This window comes from Syngnathus leptorhynchus, unplaced genomic scaffold, assembly GCF_054491065.1.
Source record: "Syngnathus leptorhynchus isolate UIUO unplaced genomic scaffold, UIUO_Slep HiC_scaffold_35, whole genome shotgun sequence".
NCBI lineage: Eukaryota > Metazoa > Chordata > Actinopteri > Syngnathiformes > Syngnathidae > Syngnathus > Syngnathus leptorhynchus.
In genome coordinates this window covers 879,067-894,776 of record NW_028232002.1, presented here as the reverse complement: position 1 = coordinate 894,776, position 15,710 = coordinate 879,067, and positions in this window count along the sequence as shown.

Sequence of the window (15,710 nt, the reverse complement as noted above, 5' to 3'; positions counted from 1 at the left end):
TAACCAGAGTGACGGGAGAGCGGCATTTCAGAAAACGTGCTTATCTCGGCGAGAAAAAGCGATTTCGGCAATAAAATTTAAAACGCGTGTAAAACAAAAACCAAACGATGAAATTGGTTATTTCTTCATGTATAATGATCAACTCGATACTCCCTAGCCTCCAACAGCCTTTTTTTCATAACACTTTAACCAGAGTGACGGGAGAGCGGCATTTCAGAAAACGTGCTTATCTCGGCGAGAAAAAGCGATTTCGGCAATAAAATTTAAAACGCGTGTAAAACATAAACCAAACGATGAAATTGGTTATTTCTTCATGTATAATGATCAACTCGATACTCCCTAGCCCCCAACAGCCTTTTTTTTCATAACACTTTAACCAGAGTGACGGGAGAGCGGCATTTCAGAAAACGTGCTTATCTCGGCGAGAAAAAGCGATTTCGGCAATAAAATTTAAAACGCGTGTAAAACATAAACCAAACGATGAAATTGGTTATTTCTTCATGTATAATGATCAACTCGATACTCCCTAGCCCCCAACAGCCTTTTTTTTCATAACACTTTAACCAGAGTGACGGGAGAGCGGCATTTCAGAAAACGTGCTTATCTCGGCGAGAAAAAGCGATTTCGGCAATAAAATTTAAAACGCGTGTAAAACATAAACCAAACCATGAAATTGGTTATTTCTTCATGTATAATGATCAACTCGATACTCCCTAGCCCCCAACAGCCTTTTTTTTCATAACACTTTAACCAGAGTGACGGGAGAGCGGCATTTCAGAAAACGTGCTTATCTCGGCGAGAAAAAGCGATTTCGGCAATAAAATTTAAAACGCGTGTAAAACATAAACCAAACGATGAAATTGGTTATTTCTTCATGTATAATGATCAACTCGATACTCCCTAGCCCCCAACAGCCTTTTTTTTCATAACACTTTAACCAGAGTGACGGGAGAGCGGCATTTCAGAAAACGTGCTTATCTCGGCGAGAAAAAGCGATTTCGGCAATAAAATTTAAAACGCGTGTAAAACATAAACCAAACGATGAAATTGGTTATTTCTTCATGTATAATGATCAACTCGATACTCCCTAGCCCCCAACAGCCTTTTTTTTCATAACACTTTAACCAGAGTGACGGGAGAGCGGCATTTCAGAAAACGTGCTTATCTCGGCGAGAAAAAGCGATTTCGGCAATAAAATTTAAAACGCGTGTAAAACATAAACCAAACGATGAAATTGGTTATTTCTTCATGTATAATGATCAACTCGATACTCCCTAGCCCCCAACAGCCTTTTTTTTCATAACACTTTAACCAGAGTGACGGGAGAGCGGCATTTCAGAAAACGTGCTTATCTCGGCGAGAAAAAGCGATTTCGGCAATAAAATTTAAAACGCGTGTAAAACATAAACCAAACGATGAAATTGGTTATTTCTTCATGTATAATGATCAACTCGATACTCCCTAGCCTCCAACAGCCTTTTTTTTCATAACACTTTAACCAGAGTGACGGGAGAGCGGCATTTCAGAAAACGTGCTTATCTCGGCGAGAAAAAGCGATTTCGGCAATAAAATTTAAAACGCGTGTAAAACATAAACCAAACGATGAAATTGGTTATTTCTTCATGTATAATGATCAACTCGATACTCCCTAGCCCCCAACAGCCTTTTTTTTCATAACACTTTAACCAGAGTGACGGGAGAGCGGCATTTCAGAAAACGTGCTTATCTCGGCGAGAAAAAGCGATTTCGGCAATAAAATTTAAAACGCGTGTAAAACATAAACCAAACGATGAAATTGGTTATTTCTTCATGTATAATGATCAACTCGATACTCCCTAGCCCCCAACAGCCTTTTTTTTCATAACACTTTAACCAGAGTGACGGGAGAGCGGCATTTCAGAAAACGTGCTTATCTCGGCGAGAAAAAGCGATTTCGGCAATAAAATTTAAAACGCGTGTAAAACATAAACCAAACGATGAAATTGGTTATTTCTTCATGTATAATGATCAACTCGATACTCCCTAGCCCCCAACAGCCTTTTTTTTCATAACACTTTAACCAGAGTGACGGGAGAGCGGCATTTCAGAAAACGTGCTTATCTCGGCGAGAAAAAGCGATTTCGGCAATAAAATTTAAAACGCGTGTAAAACATAAACCAAACGATGAAATTGGTTATTTCTTCATGTATAATGATCAACTCGATACTCCCTAGCCCCCAACAGCCTTTTTTTTCATAACACTTTAACCAGAGTGACGGGAGAGCGGCATTTCAGAAAACGTGCTTATCTCGGCGAGAAAAAGCGATTTCGGCAATAAAATTTAAAACGCGTGTAAAACATAAACCAAACGATGAAATTGGTTATTTCTTCATGTATAATGATCAACTCGATACTCCCTAGCCCCCAACAGCCTTTTTTTTCATAACACTTTAACCAGAGTGACGGGAGAGCGGCATTTCAGAAAACGTGCTTATCTCGGCGAGAAAAAGCGATTTCGGCAATAAAATTTAAAACGCGTGTAAAACATAAACCAAACGATGAAATTGGTTATTTCTTCATGTATAATGATCAACTCGATACTCCCTAGCCCCCAACAGCCTTTTTTTTCATAACACTTTAACCAGAGTGACGGGAGAGCGGCATTTCAGAAAACGTGCTTATCTCGGCGAGAAAAAGCGATTTCGGCAATAAAATTTAAAACGCGTGTAAAACATAAACCAAACGATGAAATTGGTTATTTCTTCATGTATAATGATCAACTCGATACTCCCTAGCCCCCAACAGCCTTTTTTTTCATAACACTTTAACCAGAGTGACGGGAGAGCGGCATTTCAGAAAACGTGCTTATCTCGGCGAGAAAAAGCGATTTCGGCAATAAAATTTAAAACGCGTGTAAAACATAAACCAAACGATGAAATTGGTTATTTCTTCATGTATAATGATCAACTCGATACTCCCTAGCCCCCAACAGCCTTTTTTTTCATAACACTTTAACCAGAGTGACGAGAGAGCGGCATTTCAGAAAACGTGCTTATCTCGGCGAGAAAAAGCGATTTCGGCAATAAAATTTAAAACGCGTGTAAAACATAAACCAAACGAAGAAATTGGTTATTTCTTCATGTATAATGATCAACTCGATACTCCCTAGCCCCCAACAGCCGTTTTTTCATAACACTTTAACCAGAGTGACGGGAGAGCAGCATTTCAGAAAACGTGCTTATCTCGGCGAGAAAAAGCGATTTCGGCAATAAAATTTAAAACGCGTGTAAAACATAAACCAAACGATGAAATTGGTTATTTCTTCATGTATAATGATCAACTCGATACTCCCTAGCCCCCAACAGCCTATTTTTTCATAACATTTTAATCAGAGTGACGGGAGAGCAGCATTTCAGAAAACGTGTTTATCTCGGCGAGAAAAAGCGATTTCAGCACTAAAATTTAAAACGCGTGTAAAACATAAACCAAACGATGAAATTGGTTATTTCTTCATGTATAATGATCAACTCGATGCTCCCTAGCCCCCAACAGCCTATTTTTTCATAACATTTTAATCAGAGTGACGGGAGAGCAGCATTTCAGAAAACGTGCTTATCTCGGCGAGAAAAAGCGATTTCGGCAATAAAATTTAAAACGCGTGTAAAACATAAACCAAACGATGAAATTGGTTATTTGTTCATGTATAATGATCAACTCGATGCTCCCTAGCCCCCAATAGCCTATTTTTTCATAACATTTCAATCAGAGTGACGGGAGAGCAGCATTTCAGAAAACGTGCTTATCTCGGCGAGAAAAAGCGATTTCGGCAATAAAATTTAAAACGCGTGTAAAACATAAACCAAACGATGAAATTGGTTATTTCTTCATGTATAATGATCAACTCGATGCTCCCTAGCCCCCAACAGCCTATTTTTTCATAACATTTTAATCAGAGTGACGGAAGAGCAGCATTTCAGAAAACGTGCTTATCTCGGCGAGAAAAAGCGATTTCGGCAATAAAATTTAAAACGCGTGTAAAACATAAACCAAACGATGAAATTGGTTATTTCTTCATGTATAATGATCAACTCGATGCTCCCTAGCCCCCAACAGCCTATTTTTTCTTAACATTCTAATCAGATTGACGGGAGAGCAGCATTTCAGAAAACGTGCTTATCTCGGCGAGAAAAGGCGATTTCGGCAATAAAATTTAAAACGCGTGTAAAACATAAACCAAACGATGAAATTGGTTATTTCTTCATGTATAATGATCAACTCGATGCTCCCTAGCCCCCAACAGCCTATTGTTTCGTAACATTTTAATCAGAGTGACGGGAGAGCAGCATTTCAGAAAACGTGCTTATCTCGGCGAGAAAAAGCGATTTCGGCAATAAAATTTAAAACGCGTGTAAAACATAAACCAAACGATGAAATTGGTTATTTCTTCATGTATAATGATCAACTCGATACTCCCTGGCCCCCAACAGCCTATTTTTTCATAACATTTTAATCAGAGTGACGGGAGAGCAGCATTTCAGAAAACGTGCTTATCTCGGCGAGAAAAAGCGATTTCAGCACTAAAATTTAAAACGCGTGTAAAACATAAACCAAACGATGAAATTGGTTATTTCTTCATGTATAATGATCAACTCGATACTCCCTAGCCCCCAACAGCCTTTTTTTTCATAACACTTTAACCAGAGTGACGGGAGAGCAGCATTTCAGAAAACGTGCTTATCTCGGCGAGAAAAAGCGATTTCGGCAATAAAATTTAAAACGCGTGTAAAACATAAACCAAACGATGAAATTGGTTATTTCTTCATGTATAATGATCAACTCGATGCTCCCTAGCCCCCAACAGCCTATTTTTTTATAACATTTTAATCAGAGTGACGGGAGAGCAGCATTTCAGAAAACGTGCTTATCTCGGCGAGAAAAAGCGATTTCGGCAATAAAATTTAAAACGCGTGTAAAACATAAACCAAACGATGAAATTGGTTATTTCTTCATGTATAATGATCAACTCGATACTCCCTAGCCCCCAACAGCCGTTTTTTTCATAACACTTTAACCAGAGTGACGGGAGAGCAGCATTTCAGAAAACGTGCTTATCTCGGCGAGAAAAAGCGATTTCGGCAATAAAATTTAAAACGCGTGTAAAACATAAACCAAACGATGAAATTGGTTATTTCTTCATGTATAATGATCAACTCGATACTCCCTAGCCCCCAACAGCCTATTTTTTCATAACATTTTAATCAGAGTGACGGGAGAGCAGCATTTCAGAAAACGTGCTTATCTCGGCGAGAAAAAGCGATTTCGGCAATAAAATTTAAAACGCGTGTAAAACATAAACCAAACGATGAAATTGGTTATTTCTTCATGTATAATGATCAACTCGATACTCCCTAGCCCCCAACAGCCTATTTTTTCATAACACTTTAACCAGAGTGACGGGAGAGCAGCATTTCAGAAAACGTGCTTACCTCGGCGAGAAAAAGCGATTTCGGCAATAAAATTTAAAACGCGTGTAAAACATAAACCAAACGATGAAATTGGTTATTTCTTCATGTATAATGATCAACTCGATACTCCCTAGCCCCCAACAGCCTTTTTATTCATAACACTTCAACCAGAGTGACGAGAGAGCAGCATTTCAGAAAACGTGCTTATCTCGGCGAGAAAAAGCGATTTCGGCAATAAAATTTAAAACGCGTGTAAAACATAAACCAAACGATGAAATTGGTTATTTCTTCATGTATAATGATCAACTCGATACTCCCTAGCCCCCAACAGCCTTTTTTTTCATAACACTTTAACCAGAGTGACGGGAGAGCAGCATTTCAGAAAACGTGCTTATCTCGGCGAGAAAAAGCGATTTCGGCAATAAAATTTAAAACTCGTGTAAAACATAAACCAAACGATGAAATTGGTTATTTCTTCATGTATAATGATCAACTCGATGCTCCCTAGCCCCCAACAGCCTATTTTTTCGTAACATTTTAATCAGAGTGACGGGAGAGCAGCATTTCAGAAAACGTGCTTATCTCGGCGAGAAAAAGCGATTTCAGCACTAAAATTTAAAACGCGTGTAAAACATAAACCAAACGATGAAATTGGTTATTTCTTCATGTATAATGATCAACTCGATACTCCCTAGCCCCCAACAGCCTATTTTTTCATAACATTTTGATCAGAGTGACGGGAGAGCAGCATTTCAGAAAACGTGCTTATCTCGGCGAGAAAAAGCGATTTCGGCAATAAAATTTAAAACGCGTGTAAAACATAAACCAAACGATGAAATTGGTTATTTCTTCATGTATAATGATCAACTCGATACTCCCTAGCCCCCAACAGCCTATTTTTTCATAACACTTTAACCAGAGTGACGGGAGAGCAGCATTTCAGAAAACGTGCTTATCTCGGCGAGAAAAAGCGATTTCGGCAATAAAATTTAAAACGCGTGTAAAACATAAACCAAACGATGAAATTGGTTATTTCTTCATGTATAATGATCAACTCGATACTCCCTAGCCCCCAACAGCCTTTTTATTCATAACACTTTAACCAGAGTGACGGGAGAGCAGCATTTCAGAAAACGTGCTTATCTCGGCGAGAAAAAGCGATTTCGGCAATAAAATTTAAAACGCGTGTAAAACATAAACCAAACGATGAAATTGGTTATTTCTTCATGTATAATGATCAACTCGATACTCCCCAGCCCCCAACAGCCTTTTTATTCATAACACTTTAACCAGAGTGACGGGAGAGCAGCATTTCAGAAAACGTGCTTATCTCGGCGAGAAAAAGCGATTTCAGCACTAAAATTTAAAACGCATGTAAAACATAAACCAAACGATGAAATTGGTTATTTCTTCATGTATAATGATCAACTCGATACTCCCTGGCCCCCAACAGCCTATTTTTTCATAACATTTTAATCAGAGTGACGGGAGAGCAGCATTTCAGAAAACGTGCTTATCTCGGCGAGAAAAAGCGATTTCAGCACTAAAATTTAAAACGCGTGTAAAACATAAACAAAACGATGAAATTGGTTATTTCTTCATGTATAATGATCAACTCGATACTCCCTAGCCCCCAACAGCCTTTTTTTTCATAACACTTTAACCAGAGTGACGGGAGAGCAGCATTTCAGAAAACGTGCTTATATCGGCGAGAAAAAGCGATTTAGGCAATAAAATTTAAAACGCGTGTAAAACATAAACCAAACGATGAAATTGGTTATTTCTTCATGTATAATGATCAACTCGATGCTCCCTAGCCCCCAACAGTCTTTTTTTTCATAACACTTTAACCAGAGTGACGGGAGAGCAGCATTTCAGAAAACGTGCTTATCTCGGCGAGAAAAAGCGATTTCGGCAATAAAATTTAAAACGCGTGTAAAACATAAACCAAACGATGAAATTGGTTATTTCTTCATGTATAATGATCAACTCGATACTCCCTAGCCCCCAACAGCCTTTTTTTTCATAACACTTTAACCAGAGTGACGGGAGAGCAGCATTTCAGAAAACGTGCTTATCTCGGCGAGAAAAAGCGATTTCGGCAATAAAATTTAAAACTCGTGTAAAACATAAACCAAACGATGAAATTGGTTATTTCTTCATGTATAACGATCAACTCGATACTCCCTAGCCCCCAACAGCCTTTTTTTTCATAACACTTTAACCAGAGTGACGGGAGAGCAGCATTTCAGAAAACGTGCTTATCTCGGCGAGAAAAAGCGATTTCGGCAATAAAATTTAAAACGCGTGTAAAACATAAACCAAACGATGAAATTGGTTATTTCTTCATGTATAATGATCAACTCGATACTCCCTAGCCCCCAACAGCCTATTTTTTCATAACATTTTAATCAGAGTGACGGGAGAGCAGCATTTCAGAAAACGTGCTTATCTCGGCGAGAAAAAGCGATTTCGGCAATAAAATTTAAAACGCGTGTAAAACATAAACCAAACGATGAAATTGGTTATTTCTTCATGTATAATGATCAACTCGATACTCCCTAGCCCCCAACAGCCTTTTTTTTCATAACACTTTAACCAGAGTGACGGGAGAGCAGCATTTCAGAAAACGTGCTTATCTCGGCGAGAAAAAGCGATTTCGGCAATAAAATTTAAAACGCGTGTAAAACATAAACCAAACGATGAAATTGGTTATTTCTTCATGTTTAATGATCAACTCGATGCTCCCTAGCCCCCAACAGCCTATTTTTTCATAACATTTTAATCAGAGTGACGGGAGAGCAGCATTTTAGAAAACGTGCTTATCTCGGCGAGAAAAAGCGATTTCAGCACTAAAATTTAAAACGCGTGTAAAACATAAACCAAACGATGAAATTGGTTATTTCTTCATGTATAATGATCAACTCGATGCTCCCTAGCCCCCAACAGCCTATTTTTTCTTAACATTCTAATCAGATTGACGGGAGAGCAGCATTTCAGCAAACGTGCTTATCTCGGCGAGAAAAGGCGATTTCGGCAATAAAATTTAAAACGCGTGTAAAACATAAACCAAACGATGAAATTGGTTATTTCTTCATGTATAATGATCAACTCGATACTCCCTAGCCCCCAACAGCCTTTTTTTTCATTACACTTTAACCAGAGTGACGGGAGAGCAGCATTTCAGAAAACGTGCTTATCTCGGCGAGAAAAAGCGATTTCGGCAATAAAATTTAAAACGCGTGTAAAACATAAACCAAACGAAGAAATTGGTTATTTCTTCATGTATAATGATCAACTCGATACTCCCTAGCCCCCAACAGCCGTTTTTTCATAACACTTTAACCAGAGTGACGGGAGAGCAGCATTTCAGAAAACGTGCTTATCTCGGCGAGAAAAAGCGATTTCGGCAATAAAATTTAAAACGCGTGTAAAACATAAACCAAACGATGAAATTGGTTATTTCTTCATTTCTAATGATCAACTCGATACTCCCTAGCCCCCAACAGCCTTTTTTTTCATAACACTTTAACCAGAGTGACGGGAGAGCAGCATTTCAGAAAACGTGCTTATCTCGGCGAGAAAAAGCGATTTCGGCAATAAAATTTAAAACGCGTGTAAAACATAAACCAAACGATGAAATTGGTTATTTCTTCATGTATAATGATCAACTCGATGCTCCCTAGCCCCCAACAGCCTATTTTTTTATAACATTTTAATCAGAGTGACGGGAGAGCAGCATTTCAGAAAACGTGCTTATCTCGGCGAGAAAAAGCGATTTCGGCAATAAAATTTAAAACGCGTGTAAAACATAAACCAAACGATGAAATTGGTTATTTCTTCATGTATAATGATCAACTCGATACTCCCTAGCCCCCAACAGCCGTTTTTTTCATAACACTTTAACCAGAGTGACGGGAGAGCAGCATTTCAGAAAACGTGCTTATCTCGGCGAGAAAAAGCGATTTCGGCAATAAAATTTAAAACGCGTGTAAAACATAAACCAAACGATGAAATTGGTTATTTCTTCATGTATAATGATCAACTCGATACTCCCTAGCCCCCAACAGCCTATTTTTTCATAACATTTTATTCAGAGTGACGGGAGAGCAGCATTTCAGAAAACGTGCTTATCTCGGCGAGAAAAAGCGATTTCAGCACTAAAATTTAAAACGCGTATAAAACATAAACCAAACGATGAAATTGGTTATTTCTTCGTGTATAATGATCAACTCGATACTCCCTAGCCCCCAACAGCCGTTTTTTTCATAACACTTTAACCAGAGTGACGGGAGAGCAGCATTTCAGAAAACGTGCTTATCTCGGCGAGAAAAAGCGATTTCGGCAATAAAATTTAAAACGCGTGTAAAACATAAACCAAACGATGAAATTGGTTATTTCTTCATGTATAATGATCAACTCGATACTCCCTAGCCCCCAACAGCCTATTTTTTCATAACACTTTAACCAGAGTGACGGGAGAGCAGCATTTCAGAAAACGTGCTTATCTCGGCGAGAAAAAGCGATTTCAGCACTAAAATTTAAAACGCATGTAAAACATAAACCAAACGATGAAATTGGTTATTTCTTCATGTATAATGATCAACTCGATACTCCCTGGCCCCCAACAGCCTATTTTTTCTTAACATTTTAATCAGAGTGACGGGAGAGCAGCATTTCAGAAAACGTGCTTATCTCGGCGAGAAAAAGCGATTTCAGCACTAAAATTTAAAACGCGTGTAAAACATAAACCAAACGATGAAATTGGTTATTTCTTAATGTATAATGATCAACTCGATGCTCCCTAGCCCCCAACAGCCTATTTTTTCATAACACTTTAACCAGAGTGACGGGAGAGCAGCATTTCAGAAAACGTGCTTATCTCGGCGAGAAAAAGCGATTTCGGCAATAAAATTTAAAACGCGTGTAAAACATAAACCAAACGATGAAATTGGTTATTTCTTCATGTATAATGATCAACTCGATGCTCCCTAGCCCCCAACAGCCTATTTTTTCATAACATTTTAATCAGAGTGACGGGAGAGCAGCATTTCAGAAAACGTGCTTATCTCGGCGAGAAAAAGCGATTTCGGCAATAAAATTTAAAACGCGTGTAAAACATAAACCAAACGATGAAATTGGTTATTTCTTCGTGTATAATGATCAACTCGATACTCCCTAGCCCCCAACAGTCTTTTTTTTCATAACACTTTAACCAGAGTGACGGGAGAGCAGCATTTCAGAAAACGTGCTTATCTCGGCGAGAAAAAGCGATTTCGGCAATAAAATTTAAAACGCGTGTAAAACATAAACCAAACGATTAAATTGGTTATTTCTTCATGTATAATGATCAACTCGATGCTCCCTAGCCCCCAACAGCCTATTTTTTCGTAACATTTTAATCAGAGTGACGGGAGAGCAGCATTTCAGAAAACGTGCTTATCTCGGCGAGAAAAAGCGATTTCGGCAATAAAATTTAAAACGCGTGTAAAACATAAACCAAACGATGAAATTGGTTATTTCTTCATGTATAATGATCAACTCGATACTCCCTGGCCCCCAACAGCCTATTTTTTCATAACATTTTAATCAGAGTGACGGGAGAGCAGCATTTCAGAAAACGTGCTTATCTCGGCGAGAAAAAGCGATTTCAGCACTAAAATTTAAAACGCGTGTAAAACATAAACCAAACGATGAAATTGGTTATTTCTTCATGTATAATGATCAACTCGATACTCCCTAGCCCCCAACAGCCTTTTTTTTCATAACACTTTAACCAGAGTGACGGGAGAGCAGCATTTCAGAAAACGTGCTTATCTCGGCGAGAAAAAGCGATTTCGGCAATAAAATTTAAAACGCGTGTAAAACATAAACCAAACGATGAAATTGGTTATTTCTTCATGTATAATGATCAACTCCATACTCCCTAGCCCCCAACAGCCTATTTTTTCATAACATTTTAATCAGAGTGACGGGAGAGCAGCATTTCAGAAAACGTGCTTATCTCGGCGAGAAAAAGCGATTTCGGCAATAAAATTTAAAACGCGTGTAAAACATAAACCAAACGATGAAATTGGTTATTTCTTCATGTATAATGATCAACTCGATACTCCCTAGCCCCCAACAGCCTATTTTTTCATAACACTTTAACCAGAGTGACGGGAGAGCAGCATTTCAGAAAACGTGCTTACCTCGGCGAGAAAAAGCGATTTCGGCAATAAAATTTAAAACGCGTGTAAAACATAAACCAAACGATGAAATTGGTTATTTCTTCATGTATAATGATCAACTCGATACTCCCTAGCCCCCAACAGCCTTTTTATTCATAACACTTTAACCAGAGTGACGAGAGAGCAGCATTTCAGAAAACGTGCTTATCTCGGCGAGAAAAAGCGATTTCGGCAATAAAATTTAAAACGCGTGTAAAACATAAACCAAACGATGAAATTGGTTATTTCTTCATGTATAATGATCAACTCGATACTCCCTAGCCCCCAACAGCCTTTTTTTTCATAACACTTTAACCAGAGTGACGGGAGAGCAGCATTTCAGAAAACGTGCTTATCTCGGCGAGAAAAAGCGATTTCGGCAATAAAATTTAAAACTCGTGTAAAACATAAACCAAACGATGAAATTGGTTATTTCTTCATGTATAATGATCAACTCGATGCTCCCTAGCCCCCAACAGCCTATTTTTTCGTAACATTTTAATCAGAGTGACGGGAGAGCAGCATTTCAGAAAACGTGCTTATCTCGGCGAGAAAAAGCGATTTCAGCACTAAAATTTAAAACGCGTGTAAAACATAAACCAAACGATGAAATTGGTTATTTCTTCATGTATAATGATCAACTCGATACTCCCTAGCCCCCAACAGCCTTTTTTTTCATAACACTTTAACCAGAGTGACGGGAGAGCAGCATTTCAGAAAACGTGCTTATCTCGGCGAGAAAAAGCGATTTCGGCAATAAAATTTAAAACGCGTGTAAAACATAAACCAAACGATGAAATTGGTTATTTCTTCATGTATAATGATCAACTCGATACTCCCTAGCCCCCAACAGCCTATTTTTTCATAACATTTTAATCAGAGTGACGGGAGAGCAGCATTTCAGAAAACGTGCTTATCTCGGCGAGAAAAAGCGATTTCGGCAATAAAATTTAAAACGCGTGTAAAACATAAACCAAACGATGAAATTGGTTATTTCTTCATGTATAATGATCAACTCGATACTCCCTAGCCCCCAACAGCCTATTTTTTCATAACACTTTAACCAGAGTGACGGGAGAGCAGCATTTCAGAAAACGTGCTTATCTCGGCGAGAAAAAGCGATTTCGGCAATAAAATTTAAAACGCGTGTAAAACATAAACCAAACGATGAAATTGGTTATTTCTTCATGTATAATGATCAACTCGATACTCCCTAGCCCCCAACAGCCTATTTTTTCATAACATTTTAATCAGAGTGACGGGAGAGCAGCATTTCAGAAAACGTGCTTATCTCGGCGAGAAAAAGCGATTTCAGCACTAAAATTTAAAACGCGTGTAAAACATAAACCAAACGATGAAATTGGTTATTTCTTCATGTATAATGATCAACTCGATACTCCCTAGCCCCCAACAGCCTATTTTTTCTTAACATTTTAATCAGAGTGACGGGAGAGCAGCATTTCAGAAAACGTGCTTATCTCGGCGAGAAAAAGCGATTTCAGCACTAAAATTTAAAACGCGTGTAAAACATAAACCAAACTATGAAAATGGTTATTTCTTCATGTATAATGATCAACTCGATGCTCTCTAGCCCCCAACAGCCTATTTTTTCATAACATTCTAATCAGATTGACGGGAGAGCAGCATTTCAGAAAACGTGCTTATCTCGGCGAGAAAAAGCGATTTCGGCAATAAAATTTAAAACGCGTGTAAAACATAAACCAAACGATGAAATTGGTTATTTCTTCATGTATAATGATCAACTCGATACTCCCTAGCCCCCAACAGTCTTTTTTTTTCATAACACTTTAACCAGAGTGACGGGAGAGCAGCATTTCAGAAAACGTGCTTATCTCGGCGAGAAAAAGCGATTTCGGCAATAAAATTTAAAACGCGTGTAAAACATAAACCAAACGATGAAATTGGTTATTTCTTCATGTATAATGATCAACTCGATGCTCCCTAGCCCCCAACAGCCTATTTTTTCATAACATTTTAATCAGAGTGACGGGAGAGCAGCATTTCAGAAAACGTGCTTATCTCGGCGTGAAAAAGCGATTTCGGCAATAAAATTTAAAACGCGTGTAAAACATAAACCAAACGATGAAATTGGTTATTTGTTCATGTATAATGATCAACTCGATGCTCCCTAGCCCCCAATAGCCTATTTTTTCATAACATTTCAATCAGAGTGACGGGAGAGCAGCATTTCAGAAAACGTGCTTATCTCGGCGAGAAAAAGCGATTTCGGCAATAAAATTTAAAACGCGTGTAAAACATAAACCAAACGATGAAATTGGTTATTTCTTCATGTATAATGATCAACTCGATACTCCCTAGCCCCCAACAGCCTATTTTTTCATAACATTTTAATCAGAGTGACGAGAGAGCAGCATTTCAGAAAACGTGCTTATCTCGGCGAGAAAAAGCGATTTCAGCACTAAAATTTAAAACGCGTGTAAAACATAAACCAAACGATGAAATTGGTTATTTCTTCATGTATAATGATCAACTCGATGCTCCCTAGCCCCCAACAGCCTATTTTTTCATAACATTTTAACCAGAGTGACGGGAGAGCAGCATTTCAGAAAACGTGCTTATCTCGGCGAGAAAAAGCGATTTCGGCAATAAAATTTAAAACGCGTGTAAAACATAAACCAAACGATGAAATTGGTTATTTCTTCATGTATAATGATCAACTCTATACTCCCTAGCCCCCAACAGCCTATTTTTTCATAACATTTTAATCAGAGTGACGAGAGAGCAGCATTTCAGAAAACGTGCTTATCTCGGCGAGAAAAAGCGATTTCAGCACTAAAATTTAAAACGCGTGTAAAACATAAACCAAACGATGAAATTGGTTATTTCTTCATGTATAATGATCAACTCGATACTCCCTAGCCCCCAACAGCCTTTTTATTCATAACACTTTAACCAGAGTGACGGGAGAGCAGCATTTCAGAAAACGTGCTTATCTCGGCGAGAAAAAGCGATTTCGGCAATAAAATTTAAAACGCGTGTAAAACATAAACCAAACGATGAAATTGGTTATTTCTTCATGTATAATGATCAACTCGATACTCCCTAGCCCCCAACAGCCTATTTTTTCATAACATTTTATTCAGAGTGACGGGAGAGCAGCATTTCAGAAAACGTGCTTATCTCGGCGAGAAAAAGCGATTTCAGCACTAAAATTTAAAACGCGTATAAAACATAAACCAAACGATGAAATTGGTTATTTCTTCGTGTATAATGATCAACTCGATACTCCCTAGCCCCCAACAGCCTTTTTTTTCATAACACTTTAACCAGAGTGACGGGAGAGCAGCATTTCAGAAAACGTGCTTATCTCGGCGAGAAAAAGCGATTTCGGCAATAAAATTTAAAACGCGTGTAAAACATAAACCAAACGATGAAATTGGTTATTTCTTCATGTATAATGATCAACTCGATACTCCCTAGCCCCCAACAGCCTATTTTTTCATAACATTTTAATCAGAGTGACGGGAGAGCAGCATTTCAGAAAACGTGCTTATCTCGTTGAGAAAAAGCGATTTCGGCAATAAAATTTAAAACGCGTGTAAAACATAAACCAAACGATGAAATTGGTTATTTCTTCATGTATAATGATCAACTCGATACTCCCTAGCCCCCAACAGCCTTTTTTTTCATAACACTTTTACCAGAGTGACGGGAGAGCAGCATTTCAGAAAACGTGCTTATCTCAGCGAGAAAAAGCGATTTCGGCAATAAAATTTAAAACGCGTGTAAAACATAAACCAAACGATGAAATTGGTTATTTCTTCATGTATAATGATCAACTCGATGCTCCCTAGCCCCCAACAGCCTATTTTTTCATAACATTTTAATCAGAGTGACGGGAGAGCAGCATTTCAGAAAACGTGCTTATCTCGGCGAGAAAAAGCGATTTCGGCAATAAAATTTAAAACGCGTGTAAAACATAAACCAAACGATGAAATTGGTTATTTCTTCATGTATAATGATCAACTCGATGCTCCCTAGCCCCCAACAGCCTATTTTTTCATAACAATTTAAT